The 26,849-nt window shown below is 37.8% G+C and overlaps 1 pseudogene; it reads right to left on the bottom strand.

The window, feature by feature from the left end:
* Nucleotides 1-1,676: 1,676 nt before the first annotated feature.
* Nucleotides 1,677-26,728, bottom strand: LOC149828461 (large ribosomal subunit protein uL2-like; annotated as a pseudogene).
* Nucleotides 26,729-26,849: the final 121 nt, after the last annotated feature.

Genomic DNA, 26,849 nt, shown 5'->3' on the forward strand with positions numbered 1-26,849 from the left:
AAACGTTATAAGAGAGTGGGAAACACGTTTCCTGAGAAGCCATTTTGGAAATGAAAACATGAAACACTGCATTTTTTAAATGTTTGGGGAACTCCAAAAGATTCTAAGAAACACGTTTCGCATGCTATGGAAAACCATTTCTCATGTGTTTCTCCTCACGTTTCCCAAGTGTTTTCCTTTCATGGGCTATATTATTTTTTCTTAAATGTTTCCCAGTTCGTTTCCCAAATCGTTTTTTTGTGTTTCTGGTTTCACATTGGGCTGAAAAACCTTGTTTCCCATTTCTTTCAGGTTTTCATTTCCCTTTCTTACAACCTTGAGTCAAACACTCAAGCCACCAGGATCCTAGCACCAATATGTCATACACTGGTATAGAATTTACATAAGGATGCAAACCAAGCTTATATCAGTCATTCAGGAACAGCAACTGGAAGCAATGGGGAGCTGTTCCCGGTGATCACGGGCAAGGTACTCAAAGGGTTTACATCTATGGAGAGTTATTGGCAAAGGATCGGTTGAGATCACTAAACATGCAGATCGGCCACTCAAGAAAAGCCTAGAAGATACCAACCAAATATATGGAACTATGAACTCATCCAGCCGATTACAAGCGGCCTATGTCACAAGGTGGATACTTCAATTTAATTGTGTGCCGGGTACCATTATTATGGGTCGAATGAGATAGCTGGATGGTTAGGTTGCACTATCATAATAGAGGGTTCTCTCGGTTCAAATCTCAGGGGAAACCACCCAGCTTGACTATCACCAAAGAAAAAAAAAGATGTCCTCAAAGACTACTATTTTTTCTTCTTTCGTTTAAGAATCATGTTATGAACTAGAAAGCTTTGTTGAAGCTGTGGAAAGATAATGCTCTTGTTATATATGCTTGTGATATGCCACAGAAGGTACCATCCTGTAAATTGCCTCACAATAGATGGAATCTTCAGGTTATAGATCAAACCCCACAATTCATGAGTTCACGTGGCTGTCTTCAAATTGCTTATAGCACCATTCATGAGTTCTCCATGTGGCTCTCTTCAGATTGCTTATACCTTCCTTGGGCATCAAGGGAGAACGATCTCTCTCTCTCTCTCTCTCTCTCTCTCTCTCTCTCTCTCTCTCTCTCTCTCTCTCTCTCTCTCTCTCTCCATTAGATACATTTTTTGTAGCCAGAAAAAAAATTGTGGTTTCAAAATCATGGCATCCTGACATCAGAAGCCACTAAAACCATATCAAGTTCCATTTTTGAAAAATCGTTTATTCCAGTGGCTTATGCATCTTTATAAATTTATGATCTTGTCAAAGGTACTACGGTTTAACCCATATACAAGGAAATAATGCAACATTTGAGGCTGATTTCACGTGATTCGAATTCATCACCCCAAATCACATGGCGGATAATGTGAATTGAAATTGCATAAAATAAAATGGCTTCAAATATGATTTTGAATCTCACTGCCTCATTTTCTCGAGTTCGTTTGCATGTGAGAAAATTCTCATTTGAGGCCAAGCAAACGTGCACTTTTAGTTTAGAAAAACAAAAACTGTCATCTTATGCAGTTCATTGCACTCATCCAATTTCTGTGATCCACATCTGCATGCACCCACTATGCACCCACTAACGATTGATTCTAGAGACAAAAAATACGAAAATATGGGACCATCGTCACACACGAATCACCATTAGATAACGCCCACCAAGTCACACTAAACAGATAAATCTGGTTTTTCTAAAATTTATCATGAGTCCAACATCCGAACAAAACTTCCAAAATGAACCCAGCACACAAAGGGCCAGTCCAAAGGGATAGCCTAACAAAACAACCCAAAAAACAGAACGGGAAGAATTCTTCTCAACCAAGAAAAAAAAATAGAAAATATGCAAGAAATATATTCTAAGCACTCTTTTCTGTCTTGGCAGCGGTAGCAGCTGCCTGTCACCTGAGACGGACGGTCCTTCTTGTAGCAATGAGACCAGCCTTTTGGCCAGGAGGGGCATCACGACGGACAGTACTGGCATGACCAATGTGTTGATGGTTACCACCACCATGAGGATGCTCAACTGGATTCATAGCAACACCGGCAGTTTCTCTTCACCCGTATTTATGATAAGCGTTACCTGCCTTGAGCATAGGTTTCTCAGTTCTACCACCACCAGCTACCTGGCCAATCATGGCTCTGCAACCACTTGGTACAATCTTCTTGGCAGCTGAAGGAAGCTTAAAGAAAAAACTTGATGAGAAAGAAAAATATATAATGCATATGGGCCAAAGAAAAACATATAATGCATATGGGTCAAATCTAAGGACTTATGAAAACAGTAAGGTTGCTGAAAAAGAAAAAGAAAAAGAAAAACCTCAAAAGATAAGCAAAAAGGAAACAATCAGTGGTCCAGCAAAAGACAATACCAGAGAGAGAGAGATGAATCTGAGGTTCACATGCCTCTGACCGCACCCTCCCCTCTCAAGCCAAAGATTCATGAATCTGGGGTTACTATTGAATCTCCGATGGAAGAATCTGACATCCAATGCTTAAAACGTGAATTTTAGCCCTATAGATTCCATGCCAAATTCAATACATGGATCAGAGATTCATTGCATCCAAAATACCCTGAATCTTTTTCAACGCAAAATGACCTTACTGTACTGCAAAAATGATGTGTTTCCCAAAATGTCCTAAATTTTTTGAAATCCTCCCGATGTCCAAAACTACAAATATTCAGACGTAAAAAGATTATTTTAATCTTCGCATGTGTGAATTTTCTCCCAAATATGTGCACAAAGTATTGCATTGACGATTTGTGACGGCCTGTTATTGATTTTTGACCTAGAAATGAAGGCGGAAAAACTAAAAAAATATAAAGAAATATATTTCCAACGACAACACTTGATTTGCTGGAAAATGATGAACTAGTGCTGAGACACATATTCAGACATAAAAAGTAAATTTTTTGAAATCCTCCCGATGTCCAAAACTACAAATATTCAGACGTAAAAAGATTATTTTAATCTTCGCATGTGTGAATTTTCTCCCAAATATGTGCACAAAGTATTGCATTGACGATTTGTGACAGCCTGTTATTGATTTTTGACCTAGAAATGAAGGCGGAAAAACACAAAAAATAACAAAAAAAATATAAAGAAATATATTTCCAACGACAACACTTGATTTGCTGGAAAATGATGAACTAGTGCTGAGACACAACCCTAACAACATTTTTAAAATAGGATATGAAAAGATAAGGTTGCGCCTATCCTGATTATTCTATACTATTTTTCGGCCTCCTGCGCCAAAAAACTGAAAAAACAAATAAAAAAGACAAAGATAGATCGAAGTGTTAGCTTTCCAATGCCACCAAGATCACCTTGATCCAATGAACAGCTGGAAAGAAACGTAAGTTGAAAGATAGACTGTTCGGTTGTTCTTATCTACAAAGCATGTTTTTGTTCTCGTCTTAAAATAAAAAACAAGAACCCTAGATGGGCTTTCGGTTCTAGCTCAAAACAGTAATGTTATAGGTTCATGTTTCAGCTTTCCAACGATAGTAAAAATGAAGGTTTTTGACGTGAGATCGGAAAGATACAGATCTGATAACAGAGATTGTTCCGCAAAAAACATGTGAATATGCAAATTTCCTCTCTCTCTCTCTCTCTCTATATATATATATATATATGTGTGTGTGTGTGGATTTCCTCTTAAATACATGTGAAGTTCCTTCTATATATGCAGATTTTCTCCTAAATATATGTGAAGTCCCTCCTATATATGTGGATTTCCTTCTAAACATGTGAATTTCCAACCAAAATATGTAAACATGTAAATTTCCTGCTAAAACATGTAATCATGTGAATTTCCTCATATATATATACGTGGATTTTCATCTAAACATGCGAATTTTCTTATAAATATGCCTATTTTCTCATAAATATATGCAAAGTTCCTCCTATATATGCAGATTTCTTCCTAAACATGCAAATTTTCTCATATATATGCAGATTTTATCTTAAATATACAGGAAGTTCCTCCTATATATGCGGATTTCCTACAAAACATGTGAATTTTCTCATAAAATATGTGAATATGTAAATTTCTTTATATATATATTTCACATGTTTAGGAGGAAATCCGCATATACAAGAACTTCACATATATTCAAGAGGAAATCCACATATATATATATATGAAGAAATTCACATCTTTATGAAGAAATCTGCATATAATAGAGGAACTTCACATATATACGAGAAAATCCGCATATATATGAAATTCACATGTTTTATGCAAAAAAGTCTTTGTTCTTAGATCTCTATCTCTCTGATCCGATGTCGAAAATTTGTGGTTTTATAGTCGTTTGAAAGCTGAAACACATGCATATAACTTTACTATTTTAAACCAGAACCGAAAACCCCTCTTGTAACGAACCGAAATTTAACCCAAATTTTTCGAGGATTTTTTTTTATAACAGCGAAAATGTTGAATTTAAACCAGGTTAAGCATCTCGGGCACGTCACAGGTGAAATCAAAACAATACCATCTAGTCCATTTCTAATGAAAATTTAATAATAATCCAAATGTTCAGAAAAAAATAATAACAAAAATAAAATCAACTAATCTAATCTCTAAATGTCCTGGGAATATCAAGAATTCATGTATCACGGCTTGTACATCATCCCGCAACTGCTATGAAACCTCTATTCTTCACCTGAAAAATGGGAAAGTAATTGAATCAGACTACAACCAGTCTAAGTAGTAGGATACTACAATTATGCTTGTAACAAAAATGTGCAATGTAGTGGTATAATCAATGAAAAAGTAAAGTTGAGACATAATATGACATAATTAAAAGAGTAACAAGGAATTATTCAATTGCATATCACATTTTTTATTCATAACTAGCATAAATAAATAATAACAGGTTCAAGCACAGAATTTCATAAATTTTCATGTGACTGAAGAATATAAAATGTTTAACTTTAAGTTTCTCTTTAATTATCCCAAAGGTACTCGAAAGCCAAGGCAACTGTAACAGACGAGAACATTTGGGAGTTTATTATGCCTGTTGTTTTATTAACCTGAATGTCTAACTGAAACTGAAATCCTAAGAAAGCGGTTAAATAACCGAGAGAACCTCCCGACGACCAAACAAACAGGATGCATCTCTAACTTCTGCAGAAAAATTTGGACCTACCACCTAGGACAAATTGGTAGTTCGGGTCCCCTAACTCCGATGACTGGGGACCAACGAGTCATTGTTGCTCGAAGCTAATGTAACATTTGTCCCTAGAGTTGTGTACCACTTACCCTCTCCAAGGTAAGCCTGAGTGTTCGCTAATCTTATTAATTTTGTTATCTGACTTTTCAAGGTTTCCCCTAAATTGAACCCAATAATTTAATATTGCAGGTATTCACACATGAATGAATCATACCACCGTGGTATCATAAGCCCAGAGATTTCTACCTTAAGTAGGTAGATTGCTAATTATTAAGTTATTTATTCAATCTCACTCAGTGTGCTCTGGTACCTTCAAACCGGGCTAGCACAAATGCCCCGGTACCTTTAAACTAGTCAGGCAAAATTTTAGGGTTATAAGTTCATGTGTACTAGATTTATAAAAATTTATAGGAATATGAAGTCCCTGTAATCTTTTGGTTTGTAAAAACCCTGAATCAACAACCCATGTGCTTTCAATAATTCATTACCACCCATTACGTCTTGTTGAGATTAAGAGGTTTTTAGTTTAAGTTTTCCTAGACTAGAGGTTATTTGATATTTAATGTTTAATGAGGGACTTTGTGTGTAATTTCTTTCTTTGGCCTCTCTCTATTTAACATAGAGATTAGCCCTAATCTAACTTAACGAGTTCTCTCATTCTTTATTGCTCTCTCTCTCTCTCTCTCTCTCTCTCTCTCTCTCTCTCTCTCTCTCTCTCTCTCGGCTTCTGTGTTAGAGTTCGGAACTTCTACATGGTATCAGAGCCAGAGATCTCGAGAGCGTGATCGATCCAGAAAACAGGTGTGCTCATTTTTTTATATATAGATCTGATAACAAATCTGGTGTCTAACTAAGGTCACGACACAGATCTGTCATCAGATCTAAAGGACACGATGTTTGCGTGTCATCAAGATCGGGATATGACAGTTTTTTTAATGGTGCCCTAAAGAAACGAATTTTTTTTTTGGCTGTCGTGATTTATATGTCTGGGAGCAGCAGCTGTCGTGATTTTTATTTTTTGCGTGTGCATATTATTGTTGGTCGTGAATCTGGGTGCCGAGTTCTTCTCAGATCTGTCGTGATTTTTATTTTCTGCGTGTGCATATTAGCGTTGGTCATGAATCTGGGTGTCGAGTTCTTCTCAGATCTTATTTGGTTGTTCGATTTCAGAATATGAATATCAGCAGTCGTGATTCCCTGCTGTGTCGTGATTTTTTTTTGTAACATGTGTGTTGTGAAAGCAGTATGTTAATATCAATTGTTTTTCTGTCGTGGAAGCAGCAGGCGTGATTCCCTGCTGTGTGGAAAAATATTCTGTTTGTGGGAAGCTTTTATCTACTGTCGTGGGATTTCTGTGTTGAGTACAGCTGCTGGTCGTAGTATTGGCTGATGCATGATTGTAAAACACGCTATTTTTTATGTCACTTGTAGCCTGTCAAGATTTTATTTTTGGTGTGGCAAACTGTGTAGTCGTGGACTTGCCTGACGTGTGATTATAAAACACGTTGTTCAAGTGAGTGAATCTGATTTTTTTTGGGAGCTGAAATAGAATTAAATATTCAGTATGGGTGAAACTTTGAAATGTGATTCCAAAATTGAACATATTGGGAAGTATAAGGCTTTTGCAAATCCCTTCTCGTATGGCTCTTCTGTAAGGTTGAATGAAACTAACTATGTCAGGTGGTCCAGAACTTTTATGATGTCGGTATCTGGACATCGTAGAAAACATATTTTGTTGGAAGACGAACCCAATGAAAAGGTGGGAAAATACGTTACTTGGGATGAAGATAATGACATAGTTATGTCATGGATCATGAATAGTGTCGAACCCCATATTGCAGATGGTTTAATTTACTATAATACAGCCAAACAGATGTGGGACAATCTTCGAGATACGTACTCACAAGAGACTAATATGAATCGTATCCTGCAAGTCGAACAGGAGATATATAATTTACAGCAGGGAGATCAGACATTGGCCCAGTACTATGCCTCTGTCAAAGCTGCGTTTGAAAGACTCAATGCTCACAGGCCTCTTTGTTGTTCAAAGCAAAAGGATCATCAAGAACAAACTATGGTTGTTCGGTTTCTTATAGGTTTATCTTCAGAATTCTCTGTTGCAAAAGTCCAAATGTTGACTTGATCAGATGTACCTACTCTGGATGATGCATACAATCGTTTGAGTAGACTTGCGATCTCTCTTCCACAATCTCAGCCTGTGACCCAATCATCTGCTCTAGTTGTCTCATCTGATTATGGGCGTGGAAATATTCAGAATATCAGAGGACGAGGTCGTGGGCGAGGTATGAGAGGCAAAGGAAAACTTCAATGTACATTCTGTGGAAAATCTGAACATTTAGAAGATCGTTGTTGAGATAAGCATGGTCGGCCAACCTCTTATTCATCAAAGTCATATGCTCCAAAAGCAAATGTTACTATACTTGAGGCAACAAATGTACATGATAATATCTCTGCAAGTGACAGTTGTTAAAATGTATCTCCAAAAATCATTGTTGTAAGTATAAATATATATACTTATATACATAGAGATACATAAACATATAATATATTATATGTATATGTATTTCTATATATATAAATATATATATATATTTATATACCTTCTTCTATTTTCTTACCCGAAAAGGGTATTCTTGTAATTTCCTATCTTGCGCATATTCCATTTGGAATATGTTGTATTTTTTCCTTTTATTTTCTTTTGTACTTTTTTATTTTTTCATTTATTTTTTCTTATTTCTTTAAAGGTGCATTGGGGGTCCCCCAATAGAGTCGTTGGGGGGCCTCCAACGGTCACAAATGTGATCGTTGGGGGCTCCCCAACGACTCCTTTGGGAGCCCCCCTTTGCACCTCTTGGCTCTTGTATAAATAGGGGTGTTCCCCCTTGTTATTCTTAAGCTTGAGAGTCTCAAGCATTTACTCTTTTTCTATAAAATACATGCCTTAAGTGCATGTTTGCTACTTTTACGCTTTTTGCGTATTTTGTTCAAGTGTTGTGAGAGTGTCTTCGTGCACATCTTTTATAAAGTATTTATGCTTGTATGTGTATTGTCTCTTTATAGACAATTTCACATGGTATCAGAGCTCGGTTGGTGATAGAGGATCGTGGGATTTTTCTCTTTTCGAGTGCCTCGAAAAGCATGCCTTCAGATCTTTGGAGGTTGAAGTGGTGAATCTTGCTTCTCAAATATTTTAGAAGAATCTTGCACAAGCTAGAATTTGAAATATTGTGTTGGTACGCCCTTTCTCCCTTCCTCTTTACTTCATAACAGGCGAAAAAGAGTCTCATTTTACTCTTGGCTTCAAATTAAATGGGTCCAACTATCATGTTTGGGCCGGAAACATGGAGGCTCACATAAAAGGGAAGGGGCTATGGGGTTATGTGCAAGGCACAATTCCGAAACAGAAACCCAAAATAACTGAGGTAAATGAAAGTGAAATCAAGATTCTTGAAGGAGAAGAAAGGGTCAAAGCTCTTGAAGAATATTCTAAGAAGCACGATGAATGAGAAATGAAGAATTTCAAGATTCTTTCTTGGTTCTTTTCATCCGTTGAAACTAAGATCAATGCCAACATTATTAAGTTCAAAAAGGCATCAGAAGCTTGGCACTATCTTGAGAAGATGTATACATCGAGGGATCTATCTCATAAGTATTATCTTTAGAAGAAGGCTCTCTTACTCAAGGTGAAATGACTATTAGGGAATATTTTGTCGATCTTTCCTCCATTTGGGATGAGCTTGCCATGCTTGAACCAAAATGGAGTGGAGAGGCAATTGAACTCTGTCACAAGCAACTTGAAGAAGATCGGTTCTTCAATTTTTTGAATGGGCTAAGGCCCGAATTTGAGCAAATAAGGTCTTCTCTTCTATCCTCATTTACTCCTCCCTCTCTTGAAGATGTACTCACCAAATTAAGTGGTGAGGAGACTCGTATGAGTTTATGTAAACAAGGATCAAGTGTTCTTGTGGTTCCTTGTAATTATGAAGAAAACAATGAGGTCAATAACGTATCAAGACCCGGGAACAATGTAAAAACCTATCGTCCCCCTCATTTTAAACCACAAAATCAAGGTGAAAATGGTGGGCAAAGAGGAAAAAGGGACTATAGCAAAATTATTTGTCATTTTTGTAAAGAACCCGGACATATCAAACCCATATGTCCCAAATGGAAAAAGCTTCTCGCAATGGCTACCACCGGTGTACCACAAAAGGAGGAGGCATCATCAAGTGGGTCACTCTCTTTAAATCAAATAGTGGAAGCCCTTCAACCTCTCCTCAAGGGAGCTACCTCCGGTGCCGCAGTGTCTACTTCATCGTTTTCAGGTAAAGTCTCTTGGCTTTTGGACACCGGTGCATCTTTTCATATGTCCCCAAACATGTTTTCGCTTTCCGATTACTCAAAAAATATTTCTCCCTCTTTTGTTTCCACTGCGGATGGAACCTCTCTTGAAATTAAAGGAATAGGTAATTTTGAAACTCAAGATTTTTTTATTCCAAAAATTAGATTTATACCTAAACTAAACTTAAACCTTCTCTCTGTTTCTCAACTCTCGGACCATGGTTGCGATATTAAATTCTCTTGTGACAAATGTTTAATACAGAATCGCCGGTCCGGGAAATTGATTGGGGAAGGCTTTAGAAAAGGAGACTTATACTATATTGAATCTCTTCAAGTTCCAAAATCTTTTTGTAATGTTGCCCAAAACAAAGATATAAATGTGTGGCACAAAAGACTTGGTCATCCTAATATCACCAAGTTGTCTTATTTACATTTTGCAAAAGACCTATGTAAAAGTTCATTTTCTTGTAATGATTGTATTCTCGGAAAAATGCAAAGTTTACCCTTTGAGCAAAGAACTATGTTCTCTTCTAAAACTTTCGAAATTGTTCATTCGGATGTTTGGGGACCCGCTCCTGTTACTTCAAAAGGAGGTTTTTCTTATTATGCTATGTCACATGGGTGCAGTGCGGGGATTCGGCACTTCCAAAAAACCCGGGTGCGGGGGTGCGGCAGGGGCAAAAATGTAAATATATATATATATATATATATATATATATATAAAAGGGGTCGGGGCGAGTTTTTTCAAATTTCATTTTATATACAGCTGCACGATAGCACAAGCAAGGCTACCACCATCATTGAAAAGTCAGTTGCTGTCAGCAGATTTTTTTTATATACAGCTGCACGATAGCACAAGCAAGGCTACCACCATCATTGAAAAGTCAGGAGCTGACAGCTGCTGTCAGTAGATTTTTTTTTATATACAGCTGCATGATAGCACAAGCAAGGCTACCACCATCATTGAAAAGTCAGGTGCTGACAGCTGCTGTCAACAGATTTTTTTTTTATATACAGCTGCACGATAGCACAAGCAAGGCTACCACCATCATTGAAAAGTCAGGAGCTGTCAGCAGATTTTTTTAAAAAAAAAAAATTCAGCCCATTTCATAGGGCAATTTTTAAAAAAAAAAATCCAAAAAAAAATGGACCTAAATGATCCCGGGTGCGGTCAACGCACCCAGGATCGGGTTGACCGCACCCGCATCGAGTCGCGTCGACGCGGGTGCGGCACCTTGCTAGTCGAATCCCTGTGACATAGTTATTATGTCATTTTTGTGGATGATTTTTCCAGATATTCGTGGATCTATTTTCTTAAATTCAAACATGAAGTTTTTTCATGTTTTAAAACCTTTCATTCAATGATCAAGAATCAATTCAACAGTAACATAAAGATATTTAGAAGTGATTCTGGAGGAGAATATCTCTCCAATCAATTTAAAGTATATCTTGAGGATCATGGAATTGTCCACCAAAGGTCTTGTCATAAAACACCTCAACAGAATGGGTTGGCCGAAAGAAAACATAGGCACATCATTGAGACCACTAGGACCCTTCTTATTTCCCAAAACATTCCTAAAAACTTTTGGGCAAAAGCAGCTCTTGCTTCTGTTTATCTGATAAATCGCTTACCATCTAGGATATTAGGAAAAATATCCCTGTTTGAGATATTATATAAGCTTGAACTTGATTATAATAGGTTACGAGTTTTTTTGTGTAAGTGTTTTATACTTACGGATAAGAACGACAAACTTTCTCCCAAGGCTATCCCTTGCACCTTTCTTGGATATTCCGAAACTCAAAAAGGGTTTCGTTGTTATGATCTTCGAGATGATAAGTTATATGTCTCTAGAAATGTAACATTTTTAGAAAATGAAAGTGGCTTTGAAAAACTGTTTCTCAACAAGAAAATTTTGATTATTCCTTCCTATTTGACTTATTGTCTAGTAATGATGATATATCTAGTGATGATGATGTATCATAAAACCATGATGAAGAAAATGATGGTGATGTTGGTGAACATGACTCACTCAATGAACAAGATAGTAGATTTTCAAGTGACCCAATAACCTACTCTCGTAGAAACCAAGACACCTTTAGAAGTGCTATTCACCAATATAGTGAGTTTGGTCCTACCCTCGATCACCGAAGATCTGAGAGGAATAGGAGACCTCCAACTCGTTTTGTTTCTTTTGATTCTTTCTCACCCCGATATAGGGCTTGTCTTAGTGCCCTGCTCATCCTTCTTGCCTCCGTGGTCAGGCTTCTTCCCAACTTTGGTTGATGGGGTGAAAGGCTTGCGCTGAGTGTCAACTAAGCGCTTAGCCGCCACATATGCATCTTACAAAATACGGAGGTTGCTCCTTTCCACTTCAAACTGTGCCCATGGTTGAAGTCCCACAATGAACCAGTTGAGCATGTCGTCTTCTGGCATGTTAGGTATCTCCAACATAAGCTTCTGGAACGTTCTGACATAGTCTTGCAACGAACCAGTGTGTTTGATCACACGAACCATCTGGTAAGCCTGTCTCTGCGCATTTCTTGGCATGAAGTAGTTGCGCAACTCTACTTTGAAGTCATCAAAGGTGTCTCACACATTGACCCATCTCCATGTCATTGCGCTTCCGCCTCCACCAAGCGATAGCATCCCCATCAAGTAAGGTCGCTGCAGCTTTAATCCTTAGATCTTCAAGGGTCACATTCTTGATATCCAAGTAGTCTTCTACTTTGAACAAGAAGTTCTCAATGGCCTTGCTGTCACGAGAACCATTGAATTTTGCGGGTCTTGGCACATCAATCCTTGATGGTCTCTCACCATTTCCGCCATTTAGGGTCACTGTCCGCTGCAACGTACGGTTCCTCAACTCAAGATCGGTCACTGTAGTCGTCAATGAAGTGACCTGCCCCATTAGTAAGTTCACCTGCTCTTGCAGGCTCGCCACCACATCATTCAATCCATTGAATGATTCACATGCGCGTGAAATCGATTCATCATGCGAAGTCACATCTTCCACCAGCTTGTTAACAGTTGCAGCCAACTCTTCTTGGCCCCGAGGTGAACCCATCTCCTCAGCTTCGGCAACTGCCTTGCCTTTGGTGTTGCGCAAGTGTTGATAAGGCGCCACGATGTCTTGCTCACAAATCGCAGCCTGTCGGCGTGTCTGTCGACACCGACTCCGGAGTTCCTTCCCCAGCACGAGAACGGGCTCTGATACCAGTTGTCACGGGCTAATTTTTCAAGGCCAAATTTTTCGCCTTTCAAGCCAAGGAAGGCCCGTGCGGCACTAGACCTCACGGCCTAGTCAGCCTCACAGCACGTGTTTCCCACACGTAAACTTCTTACCCAGCGAAATGTCAACTTAGCAAACTTTTCTTTCTAATAAGTCCTTTCGAACATGGTCCATTGCGTATCTGATCGCCACTTTCGTGCACAGCCGTCCCATACCGGCTAGCACCTTTAACCGCCAAGCCAACCATGCCTTACTACTCCCACAAGCAAGCACATGTTGGCAATAGTTGAAACATGTCTTCACGGCATTACCGACATTCACTCTTATTTTGAACCAAGGAATTTTGAAGAAGCTAAAAAATGTATAGAATGGCAAGAAGCTATGCAAAATGAACTTAATGCCCTTAAAAAGGCTGAAACTTGGGATTTCCAAACTCTACCCATAGGAAAGAAAACTATAGGATGTCGATGGGTTTTTAAGGTTAAAACTAAGAGCGACGGATCTCTAGAAAGGTATAAAGCCCGCTTAGTTGCTAAAGGATATGGGCAAGAGTATGGAATTGATTATGAAGAAACTTTTGCTCATGTAGCCCGAATGGTGATAGTTAGATGTCTTATTACTATTGCATCTATTAAAAATTGGAACATTTTTCAAATGGATGTGAAAAATGTTTTTTCAAATGGTGATCTTAACGAAGAAGTATATATGGATGCCCCACCAGGCATGAAGATTCCTAAAGATAAAGTTCTTCGTCTTTAAAAGGCTCTCTATGGTTTGAAACAGGCCTCCAAAGCCTGGTATGACAGGTTTACCAGTGTAATGCTGGAAAATGGTTTTTCCTCATGTTATACTGACACTGCTCTATTTACTAGAAAATCTAATGCAGGGATTGTGATACTATTACTCTATGTTGATGACATGTTAATTACAGGTGATGATGTTCAAGGAGTCAAGGGTATTAAGTCCGTCTTAACTTCAAAATTTGAGATGTCAGATTTGGGTTTTCTGACATATTTTCTTGGAATTGAGGTTGCCTATTCGCAACGTGCTTATTTTCTATCTCAGTCTAAACTTGCTTGTGAGATTATTGACAGATCAGGAATTTTTGATGACAAAGTATGCGAAACTCCTGAAGTCGTGGGATCAAAAATGAAGATTGACGACGGTGTTCCTCTAACTGATCCTACTCCTTACAGGCAATTGGTAGGTTCTTTAATGTACCTTAGCATTACTCGACCTGATTTGTCACATGCTATACACATCGCCAGTCAGTTTCAGCACGCTCCTACAACCGTTCATATGAGTGCAGTCCTTCGCAACATGAGATATTTGAAGGGAACAATGAATAAGGGAGTATTTCTATCTTCTTCTTCTGAATTAAAATTACTTGCTTTTGTGTTTTCTCAGGTGAGTCTTTGATCTCATGGCGATGTAAAAAGCAACAGAAGGTCTCTCTGTCATCCACTGAAGCCGAATATAGAGCCACGGCATCTACCACCATGAAAATTGTATGGATTCGACGCCTTTTGGAAGATATGGGAGTGTTTATCAGAGAACCAACAAAGCTATGTTGTGACAATAAAAGTGCAATTTATATTGTCAAGAACTACACCTTTCACGAGCGAACAAAGCATACAGAGATGGACTGCCATTATGTCAGAGAAGAATACTTGAAGAAGGTCATTGATCTACCATACGTGACATCTGAGTATCAACTTACAGACTTCTTCACAAAAGCTCTATGTTCGCCCAGATTTCATTTCCTTCTTGACAAACTTGCGGTTATCACACCGTAAGTTTGAGGGGGGTGTTAAAATGTATCTCCAAAAATCATTGTTGTAAGTATAAATATATATACTTATATACATAGAGATACATAAACATATAATATATTATATGTATATGTATCTCTATATATATAAATATATATATTTATATACCTTTTTCTATTTTCTTACTCGAAAAGGGTATTCTTGTAATTTCCTATCTTGCGCATATTTCATTTGGAATATGTTGTATTTTTTCCTTTTATTTTCTTTTGTACTTCTTTTTTATTTTTTCATTTATTTTTTCTTATTTCTTTAAAGGTGCATTGGGGTCCCCCAATAGAGTCGTTGGGGGTCCCCCAATAGAGTCGTTGGGGGCCCCCAACGGTCACAAATATGACCGTTGGGGGCTCCCCAACGACTCCTTTGGGAGCCCCCTTTGCACCTCTTGGCTCTTGTATAAATAGGGGTGTTCCCCCTTGTTATTCTTAAGCTTGAGAGTCTCAAGCATTTACTCTTTTTCTATAAAATACATGCCTCAAGTGCATGTTTGCTACTTTTACGCTTTTTGCGTATTTTGTTCAAGTGTTGTGAGAGTGCCTTCGTGCACATCTTTTATAAAGTATTTATGCTTGTATGCGTATTGTCTCTTCATAGACAATTTCACAACAGTATCACCCTCAGTCGAGCTGAATATGATGAGCTGATAGCTCTTCGCCCTTTGAGTTTCACCTCTCCTGTAACCGGTGTTGCCTACTCAACAGGGAATCATCTTCATCTGAATGACAATAAGTGGATTATTGACTCTGGTGCATCCAGACACTTGTGTGGAAATTCGCTTGTCTTTTCAGATCTAAAGGATATTATTGTTCATCGAAGAGTCTCATTAGCCGATGGGAGTTCCTCACCGATTGTTGGTCAGGGAAATATTTCTATATCCTCCTCCTTACAGTTGAAAAATGTTCTTCATGCTCCCAACTTTCCTCAAAGTTTACTCTCTGTTAGTTGCCTTACAAAAGAACTAAATTGTAGAGTAATATTTGATCTGATGGGTTGTCATTTTTAGGATTTGCTGATGGGAAAGAAGATTGGTGGAGGCTATGAAGAAAATGGAGTCTACTACCTACATCATCCAGTGGGTAATGTTCATGCTGCAGTGGAACAATCATCCAGTCATGTTCAGTGGCATCGTCGTCTTGGTCATCCTTCATTGTCAAAGTTTTGTTCTGTCTTTCCTCAAATTCCTTCTACTACATCATTTCAGTGTGAAGCATGTCAGTTGAGCAAGCATCATCGAAGTTCGTTCCTTTCAAGTCAGAGTCAGTCTAGTCATAAAGTTTTTGAACTTCTTCATGCAGATGTACGGGTCCTAGTAAGATTCCTACTAGGACTCAGTGTCGATATTATATTGTTATTGTTGATGATTTCTCTAAGTTGTCATGGGTGTTTTTAATAAAAAGAACAATCTGAAGTTCCAAGTATTATCAAATTCTTAATTCTTGAAATAAAAACTCAGTTTGAATCTATTGTCAAGATTGTTCGCACTGATAATGCTTTTGAGTTTAAATCAAAAGTTCGGTTACAATTTTACCAAGATCATGGCATTCAACCCCAAACTACCTGTGCCTATTCATCTCAACAAAATGAGGTGGCAGAGCGAAAACACTGGCACTTGCTTGATGTTGCCCGGACCATTATGATTCAATCCAATGTTCCTGCGTTATATTGGGGTGATGTGATTACCACCGCTTGTTATCTGATCAACCGCATGCCTTTATCTTCTGTGGGTGATCAAATTCCATTACATATCCTAAAACCTAATGCCCCACTCTTCTCTTTCTCACCAAAAATATTTGGATGTGTTTGTTTTGTACACAAACTTGACCCTGACCGTGATAAATTAGCTGCTCAAGCTACAATATGCATATTTATAGGTTATCCAAAAAATCAAAAGGGATATCGATGTTATGAATCCTATTTCTCGCCGAGAGTATGTCAATGCGGATGTATCTTTCTTGGAATCCACTCTATATTACTCTAGTATCGGTTCCCCGCTGCAGGTTGATCCAGCTGACTTTTTTCCATTACCTATACCTCCTTTTCCTTTGGAATCTGTGCCCTCATTACAGAACCAAACTTCATCCTCTTCACGATTTAATAATCCTCCATTGGTATATGTGCGTAGAGCTCCACCTCCGCAAGTGCCTCCATCCTCTTCTTCTCCTGAGGTAAGTACTACTGACAATAGTGATCTTCATGATGATGATAACAGGCCTATCTCTCTACGCAAGGGGACCCGACAATGTACCTTATATCCCATATCTCATTTTGTCTCCGATGTCAGAATTGGAAATCAGATGAAAACTTTTATTTCAGCCTTATCTGCTGAAACGATTCCTCTGAACTATCAACAGGCAGAGCTAGATAACCGTTGAAAGCTGGTTATGCAAGAAGAAATGGATGCTTTAGTGTCTCAGCATACATGGGATCTAGTTGATTCCCCGGAAGATGCTAACATTGTTGGATGCAAATGGGTATATACAATAAAGTGCAAATCAGATGGTTCTATTGAAACGTACAAGGCCAGATTAGTAGCTAAAGGGTATACTCAGACATATGGTATTGATTTCTTTGAAACCTTTTCTCCTGTTGCACGGATGGGCACCATTCGTCTTGTTCTCTCAGTAGTTGTTCATCATGGTTGGAGCTTGTGTCAATTAGATGTGAAAAATGCATTTCTATATGGGGATCTATCTAAGACGGTTTACATGCAACAACCTCCAGGATTCGAGGTTGAGGTGGAGTGTCAGAAGGTGTGTAGACTGAGAAAGGCGATTTATGGCTTGAAACAAAGTCCGCGTGCATGGTTTCAAAAGTTGTTTGAAGTGATGTCACGCTTTGGCTTTAACAGGTCAGCGGCAGATCATACACTATTTATCAAGAAAACTAACTCAGGCATAGTTGTTATGGTGGTATATGTGGATGACATCATTCTTACAGGAGACGATGTGAAAGATATTGAAGCCACAAAGGCTCATCTTCAAAAACACTTTGTTACAAAAGACCTGGGTTCACTTAGATATTTTCTGGGTATAGAAGTTGTCAGGAGCCGTGAAGGGACGGTTTTGTCTCAAAAGAAGTATGTTTTTGACTTATTAAAGGAAACGGGAATGTTGGGAGCTAAACCAGCAAATATTCCCATGGACCATAAAGTTCAGTTGTTTGAAGAAGGGTCAAAATCGGTTGATAGCAAAAGCTATCGCTCACTAGTAGGGAAGCTACTGTATGTAACTGTGACCAGACCGGATATTGCTTTAGCAGTAAGCAAAGTTAGTCAGTTTATGGACAAACCAACTGAGGTACACTGGAATGCAGCTATAATGATTCTCAGGTATTTAAAATCTTCTCCTGGAAAAGGGTTATTGTTCAGGAAAGGTGGAAATCTGGAGATAGTGGCATATTCTGATGCTAACTATGCAGGATCTGTAGTAGATAGGAAATCTACCACATGATTCTGTGTGTTTTTGGAAGACAACTTGATTTCATGGAGAAGTAAGAAGCAAAATATGGTTTCTAGATAGAGTGCAGAATCAAAATATAGGGATATGGCCCAAACAGTTACGGAATTGATGTGGGTTCGTACTGTTCTTCATGATCTTCAGGTGAAGGTTTTCTCTCCTATGACCATGATGTCTGATAACAAGGTTGCCACATATATAGCGAACAATCATGTCTTTCATGATAGAACAAAGCACATTGAGGTTGATTGCCACTATGTAAGAGATATGGTTCAAGCTGGTCATATCACTACCAAATATCTAAAGTCGGAGGACCAAGTTGCAGATATGTTTACAAAGCCTCTTGCTAGACCAAATTTCTCAAAATGTGACAAGTTGAGCATGATTGATATCTATGCTCCAGCTTGAGGGGGAGTGTTGAGATTAAGAGGTTTTTAATTTAAGTTTTCCTAGACTAGAGGTTATTTGATATTTAATGTTTAATGAGGGACTTGTGTGTAATTTCTTTCTTTGGCCTCTCTCTATTTAACATAGAGATTAGCCCTAATCTAACTTAACGAGTTCTCTCATTCTTTACTGCCGTCTCTCTCTCTCTCTCTCTCTCTCTCTCTCTCTCTCTCTCTCTCTCTCTCTCTCTCTCTCTCTCTCTCTCTCTCTCTCTCTCTCTCGGCTTCTGTGTTAGAGTTCAGAACTTCTACACGTCTAATCAAGTATAAGGACATTTCCCGTGCTTATCTAATGCCACCGGGTTTAACCCAATTCGCAAGCTCGGGTATGCCTAGTTTAAGAAACTCACAGGGTGCTTAAACACAATCGGCACTAGGTGTCAATACAATGGTAATTACAATTGACATAAGTCCCTTGTCACATGCCCTTAACCCATCAAGTCAAGTTTGTCATTAAGCTAATTGCAGAAATTAAATTCTTGAAAATAAAATTTGTTATTGAATCTACTACTGAAGTTCATAACTAACATGGGACTCCACATGAAGATTAGTTCCTGACAATGTACTTAACACTGAAATTTCAAAACAGTCATATAATCACCTACTGTCATAGAAACTTAAAACAATTAAATTTCTGTTTATAGTCTTAAGACATCAAGTCAAGACTGTCATGTTATTAACTGCAGAAAATAGTCCTTGAAATAATATTTAGATCATTGCAACTACTAAGGACAGTAAAATACTGCGAAACAAGTTGAATATTTCCCAAGTGTTGATGAGTGAGCCTTAGTCCACTTGCTAGGTGAATTCTGAATGCATGTCCAAAAGTGATGTCATAGTATGTTATTTTGAGTGTTCTCCTTGTTACATTGTCATGCTTAAGAAAAAACTAAAAAACAAGAGAAAAAAAATGGAGAAACAGCAGCAGCAATTATGAAGAATCAATAGAAACAATCAACAGTCAGATCAAAGCGTAGTCCCAAAAGACAGATTGCATGATTAGAATTTAGAAATCTCAAGCTTTGTTAACTTAGAATTTTTCTCAGGCAACATTGAACATACTCAAACTCTTGCCCATGTTTTTCACAAGGCTTCATGCTATTAGCAATTAAATGTTATAACATTGAGTTTGTGCAAATGTCTATGGGTGCGTCTGGGTATGTTCATGTGCATGCGCATTGCCTCGCTTGCACAAGGCAACCATGGACACCATCACATGAGGTATACTGCCAGGACTGCACTCTGATGCATTGGCAGATCCAAAGACAATGGCAGTTCAATATCTTCATGCAATTATTTTTTTAAAAGATTATGCATAATTGGGCCATGTATTCTGTTTTGATGAAGCAGAACCAACATCTTCCTGCTACCTAGACAAACCATTTAATTATCTACCACCCATTTCTCATACACGTATGATTACAATAGGGGCTGATCACAATACAGATGCTATTTTACAAAAAAAAAAGGAAAACACCCAAAAGCATACACGTGAGTATTGAATTACGTAAATTATCATAACTCAGCAACAGAGTGAGTTTTGTCATGTACTTGACAGAAAAATCCCTGCATCCTTGAGTATTCAACAGAAATTGATTACATTCAAGGCATTTAACACAGAGATTCCAACTTTATTATTGCACTCAATTTATATCCAATTCTGTCATTGCCTATACTGCAGAACAGAAGATTTTAATATGTACTCCAAAAGCCAAATACAAAGATCAAATATATATATATATATATATATATATATATACACAGCTTGTTTATCAAATATATGCATGTATATCAGCAGTATTTTATGACACAACTCAGGCTTACTTCCAAAACCTAACGCATTCATCCAAACTGCAGATTGGAAGTGGATATTCTGCATGTGTATTTTTTATTTTATTTTGGCAAACACACAAAATCTGATCATCAACAAAACTGTAAGATCTGATTCCCACGCACCCAAGATGATCAGAGGTCTGATCGTATTATCCAAAGACCAAAAACACAAATCAGGATTGAATAAGCTTCAGAAAACATGCAGATTGCATATTCAGGAATTGCAAATGTATTCTGATCATTACCAAAACAGCTCACACACTTCATTAGATAAATAAAATTTAGAAAACACAGATATCACATATTCAGGAATTGCAAATACACATACACAGATTTTGTCCATGGAAACAAGGTACGAAACAAAATATATCCTGCTGAAGTTACGCAGTTCATAGTACTTCACACACGCAGGACAGAAGTTACACATTTTAATTTCACGCACGTACCTGCAGGAAGTTGTCTATTACCCATCATAATGACAATTGCAAAACGTTAAACACGCAAATCAGAGGTTTCAATATAGATTTTTGAGTCAAAATCCCACAGATCAAGTAGTCTGCGTATACAACACACGCAGAACAGGAATTTGGTGTATACTCAGGTCAAGTTTGAGTCGATGGGTTGTGAGACAAAACATTGCGTGCTTGAAACAAAATACGCTGCAAAACTCGCAAGAATCCTACCTCTGAGTCGCTTTTCCATCTTTGCTACAGCAGCTGCGTGAAGACCCCTTTTTCCTTGAACCGTGAGAGAGAGAGAGAGAGAGAAATAACGAGGTAACGAGAGGGAGGGGAAGAGGGGTTTTAAGAAATGCATGAGAAGGGGGTCGGGGAAGAACGTGGGGAAGAGGAGAGGGGTCATGGGGATCGGTTCCCCCCCCCCTTTTTTTAAATGCATAGTGGGTGCTAGTGTGATATGGATCCATGATCCAATATGATTATGGATCCACCCAAGTTATCCGGATCTGCCCAAATGATCTGAATCTTTTAATCTTAAGTTATGATGATTCGAGATTTCCGATATGGATCCAAATAGTTTACTATGGATCCCAAAATAAAATTTTAGTTGGATCCACAAGATTTCGATGCGAAATCCACATTAAAACATCAAACTTTCCAATGTCCAAAGATCCGAACAAGTTAATGTGAATCAAAACATCCGGTAGATTATTACTGATAAAAAAAACAATGCTATGGATTCAATATAGGATTTTTCTCATTCAATATCCAATTTAAAATTCATGAATCCACTTTAGATCCAATATCAAATCTGACTATGATATCAAGGATCCGATATTAAGGATCCAAACCATTAACTGAAATCTATTGTTAAATATCCAATTGAGATGTTCGGGATCCAATATCGAGAATTCAAATAGGATATTAAGAATCCGATATCGAAGATCTGAACAAGATATCCAAGATCCAAATAAGACTAAAATAAAACTATGAGAATATACTCGTACCAACCTCTGAACATGAAATTTCAAGTTTAATTACCCGATAAAATTCACAAGTATTATACCTTTAGGGCTTCCGTTTTTTAGTTCTAAGACCAAAACAAAAATATGCTCTGCAAGCATAAACAACCGAACAATCTATCTTCCAGATAACATTTTTTCTCAACCACTTATCAAATAAAGGTGATCTTGGTGGCATTGAAAAGCTATATGTCTTCGCCTTTTTTATTATTTTTTCAGATTTTGAGAGCAGGTGGGCAAAAACTTGTATAGAATAATCAAGATGGGTGCAACCACACATGTTCATTTTCTATTTTAAGAACATTATCAGAGTTATATCTCAACGGCCATTCATCATTTTTCAACAAATTAGGTGTCGATGGAAGGGTATTTTTGTTTAGTTTCTTTATTTATTTATTTTGTTTTTCTGAAATACTTCAATGTTTTGATTGAAAATTCATAGATCTTAGATGCAATACTTGGGCACATATTTGAGAGTAAATTCGCATATGCAAAAGTTAAAATATTTTTTTTACATCTGACAATTTTTGGCAAATTGTGGACTTTTTAGGGAAACATGTCATTTTATTCCGTTTTTTCAACTCATGGGGTTATAAAATGGGAAGGTTAACCTTATGTTGTTTGCACCTGTCATTTACACACCAGTGTACACCCACATATATTACAGGGTCTACCATAAAGCTCAGATTAATTAATCCCAAATTCATGTATTCAGTCTGGCATGCAGCCTCACTAGATTCATGTTTTTCACAAACATGAGATCTCAAATCCTTGGACCTAAATTCAAAAGCTACCTCAAATTCATGAATCTCAGCCTGAAGGAGGAGGGCCAGATCGGCATGAAGTAAATGAATCTCTCTCTCTCTCTCTCTCTCTCTCTCTCTCTCTCTCTCTCTCTCTCTCTCTCTCTCTCTCTCTCTCTCAAATCAAGAACTCATCAAACACAGGATTTTAGATCAGTACCTGAGATCACCTCAAATCTGAACTCTAAGTATAATCAAATGCACCCTAAGCGATAAATTTTTGCAACTCACATCCTGAATAATTGACACAAGTATTTCCATGGTTGAACCATGTTCAACCCTCCTTAACTATGTTACAGGTATACGCCAATTCAATCTCATGCCCTGCTCCCTTATATATTGTTCTCAATGGAAACACAAAATATTGTACCGTATGGCCTTTTAATCATATCTCTATGACACTGCACCCTATCTATTCAAGTGGTAACCATGCTTATAGTTCCAGACATTAAAAGATTATTCCTCAACAAATTCCTTCTATGAACATAGATTAACTACAAAAATTACCATCTAGCATGTACTTCAACTCAATGCATATGATAACTCCAAACGAAGATAATCATTTCATGCATCAATATCATATTATGCTCAATTTAAAATCTCCTCTTGGCTCTTGCAAGTAATATGATGTCAAGTTAAACTGAAAGACTTCTAGAGCAAACAAAGAACTTCATACCACCTCATGACAACTATAAAGCATAGAAACCGGAGTTTCGCCTAAACAAAATCAGTGTGTGTGTGTGTGTGTGTGTGTGTGTGTGTGTGTGTGTGTGTGTGTGTGTGTTTACGGGTCAGTTCAACCCAAGTCTTACTAGGTAATCCTCATTTTTACAAGTCACAGTATCACCAATTCCACTAGTTAGAAGTAAAGCATGAAAGTTGATAGCCACCATTTATGAACGTTGTCAGAGGCTTTGCAATATTTGGATGCTTAAAAAAAATTAATGGTTGCAATATCAAAGCATGTTTAGCATACCATAAGACCCTATATTAGTATGAGGTAGGCAGTCTTCTAAATTGCACTTGATTTCATTGAACATACTAAAACGGTAAAACCTAGACAGAAAACGTTCTCGTAAACCCTAAATAAGAATCCAATGATTGTCTTTTTCTGTTTCAGCAATTGTCATGTAAAATTTAAAGCATGAAACTAAAATGGAAAACAAATTACAGCTTTTTGTTGCCAAAAATGAACCCTACAAAGGATTGCTAAGCAATCAAAACAACAGATAACATTAAATCAACTAGAACTCAAGTTTTCACTTCCATTAAACCTTAAATACTTCATTAAGTCCAGGATTCAAATCACACTAAATAAAAGTTATTAAAATTAAGACCCCATCTCATATTAACATTTAATATTGCACAAATTTCCAAAAAATGTGCAAACAAAAAAGTTCAAAACATTAAATAAAAGCCCCCAAATCTTGATCATATAAAAAGTTCAGCATGACTGGATGTAACTAATTTGCAAGCTACGAAAGCCCAATAAGTAATCAGTGCGCTCATCGACCAAGTTAGGTAAAGATTCAATCACCAAACAAAAAAATCACTAAATTACTTCAGTTCATAAAAAGCTAAACACAAATGTGATTAAGTGTTCACAGAAGAGAAAATAAATTCCATCAGAAACATACAGGTGTGAATGTCAGACATCCGTTAAATTTTTCAAACTCAGGTTATAGATGTATAAAGGTTTACCATTTACCTTTATACTCAACTTTCTCCGAGTATTTCTGCCTTGTGGTTGCATGCAGAGGCATACATGCACACATACAAAAACATGCCAAAGGTGAATTGTGGAAGTCTTCGAGCATTTTCATAACTTGCATTTTGAATCATTGAACAAAGCTTTCTTCATCATTTTATGCTTGAACAAAGTGTGTTGTTGCTTGCTATTTTGTGTGGCAACCATGCTGAGAATTTCATAAACTAGAGATCATTTCCCAGTGCATTCCCCGCTCAACTTTAATGCACCAAAATTACCATCAACTGTGGCCTTCAACAAACGTGAGAATAATTCAAACTAAAATATCATGGTATTCATCAGTTTAGTGTCATGCCACGCCCAACTTTTTTTTTCACTTTGTTACCAATCCAACATCAGGTTTAACTTTATACTTCTAGGTCCACCATAGAGCTTTATACAATTGTACTAAAAAATATAAACCAATGGGTTGGACATTAGCCTAATCTCAGGTGGGCTACCAAAATAAAGAAACGAATGAAAAGAAATAGATGAATAATATATTAACGTGTATGTCAAAGCAACCTTTGGCCTAAATACTAGATAACCCATAATCCTCCTTTCCACATATGAGCTGCCATTATTTAATTAATGAAAAAGAAATAAATGAATCATGTATTCACGTGTATGTCAAAGCAACCTTGGCCTAAATACTAGATAAACCATAATCCTCCTTTACACATATGAGCTGCCATTATTTAATTGATATCACTAGTTGATGGTTATGTGACAAATGTCATTGAAGCTTTTTAATGCTTAAAAAAATAAACGGAGGCATTGTCAAATAATTTAACACACTATATGAAGTTACGAACATATAGAAATGAACTCTCCCAACAAAAAATCTGTTCAGATTAATCTAATTTTTTGTGTAAACTCAACTAAAAAACTGGCATTATATAACCCACAAAGCAGGAGACAAATTTGAACTCCTCATTGCCAGAGATGAACCCTCAACAAAAATTTCCACTGGCAATAACGACAATCCAGAGCACTAAATCAATCAAAACCCCAGTTTTCATTTCCGTCTTAAAAAATAAAACCTCCAATTATAGCAAGAAAATCCCATTAAAGTAGATGTTGCTAAATTAATAAAGATGTCTACCCAAATTAGCATTCAAATTTACATAAACTGTTCAAAAAAACACAACCACTGGCTTATGTGACATGCATAACAAGCATTAAATAAAAATTCTCAAAATAATTGGAACATTGACCTCACTCTACACAAACCCCAAATTCATTGTATAATAAATGTTACACCAATACCAACGAGTCTAAAAAGATGGAATCTCCAAATCAAAACCCTATGTAACAAAAAAAGGAACAAAAACCCTGAGTCACATGCACAACAAGCATTAATCAGCCTCACTCGCCAAACCAATCACCAAAAGTCAGCCTACCCAATCACTGCATAGCACCCCAATAACCCCAAATACCGGGGGACAAAAACAATACAAAACATTACTTTATTTCAACTTACCCCCAACACACAACCCTAAGAAAAGAGCCAACCCCAATTCAGGTCCATAAGATGCAACAATTCAATAAAGCCCCTCAAATCCGTCCAAAACCCTGACTTAGAATACCATCAAGTTCCAGAGAACCCTACTAAATGTACCCAAAACCCTCACAATCACACCCCCAATGACGAGGAATCAAAAATCCCAAAATGTGGGCCAACGTCGTCAATCGAAACCACCAACCCACAATAACACCATAGAAAACCCTACAGGTCGCAGTCAGAGAAAAATAAAAAATCGAGCTAACCATGTGAAAGGAAACAACTCACGGACGCAATGAGAAAGCAGAAGAAGAGAACAATGACCTAATAATAATTCCAGAAATAAAAGAAATATCAAGTAGAGAAAGAGAGAGAGTTCTGATCGGATCAGGCGATAGACCTGGAGGTGCCATTGTCGAGGTTGTGGCTGATGACGATGGCATAGTAGCCGGAGGAGCATGCTAAGATGCTGTGGTCGCCGACGTGGTGCTCGACGTTGCAGATGACGACACCCTTGGGGATGGAGCGAAGGGGGAGAACGTTGCCGATGGTGAGGGCAGCCTTCTTGCTGCAGTAGACGAACTGGCCGGTGTACATGCCGTCGGCGGCCACGAAGATCTCCTTCTGATGCTTGTACCGGAACGGGTGCTGGAAAGTCACGCGGGCAAGTGGGGCACCCCTCCGTGGGTCGTGCAGGATCTCCGTCACCGTCCCTTCAGGTACCCATTCAGCTCCCCGAAGTCCAGCGACCGGAACCTCACCGCACCCTTCCGGTGGTGAGTGTGAGACCGAAAAACTGACCCCACTCCCTTCCTCTGTACCCTGATCACGTGACCTCTCTCTCTCTCTCTCTCTCTCTCTCTCTCTCTCTCTCTCTCTCTCTCTCTCTCTCTCTCTCTCTCTCTCTCTCTGCAGGAAATGTGGGACTTTTGAACCAAACTTAAAATTAAG

This window comes from Nuphar pumila, chromosome 9 (genome assembly GCF_984573655.1).
Source record: "Nuphar pumila chromosome 9, dmNupPumi1.hap1.1, whole genome shotgun sequence".
Taxonomy (NCBI): Eukaryota; Viridiplantae; Streptophyta; class Magnoliopsida; order Nymphaeales; family Nymphaeaceae; genus Nuphar; species Nuphar pumila.